This window comes from Entelurus aequoreus, linkage group LG10 (genome assembly GCF_033978785.1).
Source record: "Entelurus aequoreus isolate RoL-2023_Sb linkage group LG10, RoL_Eaeq_v1.1, whole genome shotgun sequence".
NCBI classification, from domain to species: Eukaryota; Metazoa; Chordata; class Actinopteri; order Syngnathiformes; family Syngnathidae; genus Entelurus; species Entelurus aequoreus.
The window spans coordinates 29,180,541-29,186,540 of NC_084740.1; the positions used below are offsets into that span (position 1 = coordinate 29,180,541).

General features: G+C 34.8%; 1 protein-coding gene across 1 annotated transcript in view; it reads right to left on the minus strand.

Annotated features, from left to right (window-relative positions):
- The window catches only part of kirrel3b (kirre like nephrin family adhesion molecule 3b), a 439,076-nt gene that overhangs the window by 163,232 nt on the left and 269,844 nt on the right, over positions 1-6,000 (minus strand).

Genomic DNA, 6,000 nt, shown 5'->3' on the forward strand with positions numbered 1-6,000 from the left:
TGATTTCTCCACATTCTCTGAACCCTTTGATGATATTACGGACCGTAGATGGTGAAATCCCTAAATTCCTTGCAATAGCTGGTTGCGAAATGTTTTTCTTAAAGTGTTCAACAATTTGCTCAGGCATTTGTTGACAAAGTGGTGACCCTCGCCCCGTCCTTGTTTGTGAATGACTGAGCATTTCATGGAATCTACTTTTATACCCAATCATGGCACCCACCTGTTCCCAATTTGCCTGTTCTCCTGTGGGATGTTCCAAATAAGTGTTTGATGAGCATTCCTCAATTGTATCAGTATTTATTGCCACCTTTCCCAACTTGTGTTGCTGGCATCAAATTCTAAAGTTAATGATTATTTGCACAAAAAAAAAATATTTATCTGTTTGAACATCAAATATTCTTGTCTTTGTAGCATATTCAACTGAATATGGGTTGAAAATGATTTGCAAATCATTGTATTTCATTCTAACACAATTTCCCAACTCATATGGAAAGGGGGTCTATATATATATATATATATATATATATATATATATATATATATATATATATATATATATATATATATATATATATATATATATATATATATCAGGGTTGTACGGTATACCAGTAGTAGTATAGTACCGCGATACTAATGAATCATTATCGGTACTATACCGCCTCTGAAAAGTACCGGTCAGCAGATATTAACAGTAAATGAACAAGTAGATTAATAATTCATTTTCTACCACTTGTCCTTAATAATTTTGACATAATAATAGAATGGAAAATGACACAAAATGTTACTGCATATGTCAGCAGACTAATTAGGAGCCTTTGTTTGTTTACTTACTAATAAAAGACAAGTTGTCTTGTAAGTTCACTATTTTAATTAAGGACAATCTTGCAATAAAAAACATATGTTTAATGTACCGTAAGATTTTTTGTTAAAATAAAGCCAGTAATGCAATTTTTTGTGGCTCTGTTTGATTGGCAAAATGGAGTCAAAGTAATGCTTATAGTACGTTTTAATTGGTGAATTGTGACTGTGCTCGCTGGAAGAAGTCTCTAATGAGCCAAACGTATGTCTTTGCAAGCAGTAAACAATCCATTTTTATTACCGGTAATGTATATGATTAGTGTTTCTTCCTTACAAAAATACTCAAGCAAAAGTCTAAACTATGTTACATCAAAACTACTGACAAGTACAATGAATTAAAACAGTTACTTAAGTAAATATAACGGAGTAAATGTAGAGAGTTACTACCCACCTCTGATTATTTTTTTGTTAAATAGAATATCCTGCACTAACAGGAATAAAGACAAATTTACATCAACGCCTTGTTATAATGAGTATGAGGGTTATGGAAGAGCCAAATCAGTAAAAGTTGGGGGTATTTGGGTTTCGGGTGAAATTTCAATATAGACATAAAATGCACTATAGGGCTTGAAAGTGTGTCGTGGAAATGCATTGCATTGTGGGTCTTGCTGTACTCTGAATCGCTTATTTACATGGCTGAATGGGAGACACTGTGCTTAAGTTTTTTTTTTATTTTAACAAGTTCAAGACATGGCACACATGTTTTAAACTTGGTCATGATCGCTTCAGGGTTAAAAAAGGTTTCAGTGAGATTTTTCTCATTTCCAGCGTGAAAGCAAAGTTGAAAAAAGTCAGGTTAGTCAGCTAATAAATAGACGGTGAGTAGCCTGGATAGCAGCCGTGAGATGATGAAACGTGACTTTTAACGCCATATCTAGTACAAGTTGATGTTTTGACTACATTTTCAGACTGTTAAGTTTAAATCAAAGCTTCTGTTTCACACGTAGCATTTAATAGGCTGTTAGCCAAGCTAGCTACGGGCTACACAAAAGATAGTATTTTGGAAAAAAGCATGCTGTCGGTTTACTTCTAGTCTTGGGTAAGCACAACAATGAATGAGTTACATTTTCGGAGCAGTAGCACAGTGATCACAGTATTTAAAAGTAATATTGGGATTCTTTTTTTGGCAGACCTGCTTATGAAATGAGGCTGGGCACCCTCACTCCATCTCGAACACATAAGAGATGAAGTCGTAGATTATGCCCAATTTTAACAGAGAAGAATGAGCCTTCACAGACTTTGCATTCTGAAATTATTCACTGCTATAAAAACTGACTCCTTTGACAAAATACATTCAAGTTTGGCTTCAACAATGGCTTAGTCAAATATCTTGTCCATTGGAGGTGCTCATATGAATCAATTCCACCAATTTAACTTATTTCGGAATAGAGTACAGTTTGTTTCGGTACTGTACCCTGATTTTAATTTTTTTTTTATTTCTAAGATCCCATTTTAATCCAGTCTGTTGCTCTCTTTCACATTACCGCGGGTACAGTACAGCCATGTAAACAAAACCTACGTCCAGCAAAAATGGCTTCCCCCCGAACCCACAATGCATAGCAAAATCCCGTGTTCTTTGGAGCCCCATAGCCTTAATGCATTTTTAATGTCCAACTGTTCACAATTTGCTCTTCTCTAATAAGGATCACCATTCATAACAAGTGTCTCCTTATGTTTGCTGATGACACCCTAAGCTCAGTGGTCACTTCCCTCTGAGAAGCAGACCAATTGTTTGGTGTCATCTTGATCTCATGATGTTATAATGTGAACAAACTGATTTTTTAAATGCCAATTTTAAATGGGCATTTACTGATTGAATCATTGCATAAGTGTTGTTAGAGATCCTTGTCAGAGAACATCACGTTTTTGAAATTGCATAACTTTCTGTGAGTAAGTGTGCAGAGGAGGGCTTGAGGAACACACCGGCAACCTATCGACTTGGGTACAGTAGGTACCTTGTCTTAATATCAGTTTTTCATAAAATCACGACATTAATCCAGATTTTTTAGAAATGTTTCTCATAACTTGATGGCTTTTATATGCCCTATCGTAGCTTTTGATGTGTGTTTACAGCTGATCACCAGAAGCAAATCTGGCACATAAAATATTTTTAATATACTTTCCATGTATATCAATATGCATGGAGTAGTCAGTAGTCATAGCGCCACTAATTAGCCAACTTCAAATACTAACTATGCGCCCATTAAGTAGCGCCCATGCTGCGTTGAGAGATTCAATTTCCTCTCCATGTTGAAGCAATTTAATTAATTGATAATTTGTTAAATGGTTTGGGTATTTATTCTGATGCTTTTTATGGATTTTCTCATTCAATATGTCACTGCTCCAAGTGGTTGTTTATTCTTGCCATCAATCAAGCAAGGCCAAAGAGGCATACATCTTCAACAAATGTCGACAAAGCGGTCACTTTTAGAAAAATAAAATGAGCAATTATGGCGAGCGGATGAATTGCTGGGTGTAATCTCTTAAATAAGCCTTTTAGGGGAGTTTTGATTGGGATTTTAAAGCTTCTCTATCAAACAGACATATTTAGGTCATGAGTAACCAGTATGGCAGTGTTGAGTATTTGATTTATTAATATTTATGTGGTGTCATTATGGATATAGTGAACCTGAAATGCCCATAAAGTACAAAGCAATTATGTGGACAAATTCGATTAAAATGAATCCCAATGTTGCCCTTTATCCCTTGAGGTTAACGGAAGGGCTAATTGTCAATGGGTGTATAACCTTAGAAATGTAAATGTATGTAATTTTGAATGTTCATATTTATGACACCCATGTTTTATCAACTATTCAATCTTTCGCTACTCCACGGAAATATTCCCATACAGTATTTTTCAATGTTTTTATTTTACAATCCCTCGTCGTTGAAGTTATAGCTAACACTGAAGTAGCTAAACTTCAGTGTCAGACTAGCAGCAAACAGACTTCATTGCAATCTACTACATTTCATGATTGATTAAACAGCTAATATACTTATATAATTTACATTGGCCATGTTTAGGATTTTGTTTTCATTTTGAAATCACTCGTCATATGAGCTAGCTCACGCGGCTGTAGCTAGTAAACTACGATGTAGACTTCACAGCAGTTTACGGTACTACATTTTTATGAATGATTAAACTTCTAGTTTACAAGAAAATTACAATAGCCATGTTAAGCAAAGTGTTTTTTTAATTTAAAAAAATGCTAATCATACCACCCAGCTAACGAGGCTTTCGCTAGTATACTACTATATCAGTATTGTAGCAAACAGACTTCACTGTATTCCATTTCATGAATGATTAGACTGCTAATCTAGTTTCAAAATTAACATTAGCCATTATTTCAATTTTGTTTTTATTTTTATATTGCTCGTCATACAACTTAGCAAACGTGGCTTTAGCTAGTAAAATATGATAGCAGCATTTGACTACATTAAGGAATTATCAAAGAGCCAATCTACAGTACATTCAGAATTTACATTAGCCATGTTTTTAATGTTATTTTTATTTCAAAATGATAACCATGCAAAAAAACTACTATCTGAATACTGTGACGTTCCCTTTTCATAACTTATTGCCGTTCTAAATATAATAATTTCCACTAGTACCTCTATTTCAAGGGGTAAGGGGACGAGGGGGACAATTGGGATCCACCCTAAAACAATATAAATACATGGTTTTTTTTAAATGTATTTTTTGGAAATGTGATGACGACGCCCTCGCCACGTCAAGAGGGACACGTGGTATAACATGGATGGATGGATGGTGATGACAACCACTGGACATAAGACAGACTATAACACGAAAGTGGTACATGTTTTAGTAATGACTGCTCAGTACAACATGCTTATTTGAAGCACTACTGTACGTCAACCTCAATAACGAAAGTACATTTGTGTTTAGACTTTGTGCATCCTAAAAGTTCTGTCTAACATTATTAGAATAGCATTTTTTTTTTCACTTGTATAAGAATGTTTATATCAGTTAAAAATCAATTTGACCCCCCCTTTGGAAATACATCTTATTTAAATTAATTGGGGTTTTTTAAACTGTATTTCATGATATAAGTAGTTATACCTGTGTGACAGTTAAACATGTTTTGAAAAAGAAATACATCAAGTTGACTCCCCTTCAGAAATATTTTCTCATTTATTGCACTCAGTTTCATTCAACTGTATTTCATCACATCTTCTTAGAGTTGTACGACAGTTAAAAACGTTTAAAAACATTCAGCTGTACTTCCTGTGTTGTTTATTTTAGCTGTATTTAACTGTAATACATCACATGTATTTTTAGATTTGTATGTCAGTTAAGAATCTTTAAAAGAGTGATCCATCACATATCTTTTAACAGTAAGGCCTTGTTCACACTGCAAGTCAATTCCAAATTTTTTTTGCCCGTATGCGACCTGTATCAGATTTTTTCATGTCCATGTGTACAGTGCAATTACGAATTTTTCATATCCGACCCACGCATCTTTCGTAAATGGATATAAATCGGATATATATGTGATGCGTCCTCAATGTGAACGCTTCCGCGCTAAGGTCGCTTTCATTCGACCAGAACGTCATCAAAAAGCGACAAGCGTCAAAATCTGTTCGCCAAAATAGACGGTTACAAAATAAATAGTTGACAACGAAGCAGAAAACAATTGGAAATAAAATGTTTTAGGAGCTTACTACTCCTGTCGCCGACTGCTCGCTCATACGCTCTTCAAGCACACAACAAAAACTAAATATTCTGTAAAACTGCAAAGCCAAAAATACTTGTCCTCATCCTTTTTTACTTTGATTGCACAAAATACTTGACATTACCACAAATGCGCCATTGGAAGCCAGGTTTACTACCGTAAATATTGCAGTGTGTTTGACGTCATGCCATCATGTCCGCATGCGGGTCACATTGCATTCACATTAGAAATTGCATTTTTTTTTCGTAATGTAAACGATCACTATTTGACAAAAAAAATCTGAATTTGACATCCGACCCTGCAGTATGAACGCAGCCTTGAAGTTATAAATGTGTAAAACAGGGATTAATCAAGAAGAGTCCCCCTCAAAAAACACTCCCTCTCCACATTGCTATTGGCAACCAAGTCATTATTTATCTTAGTTTTGTATATTTATAGTATACCA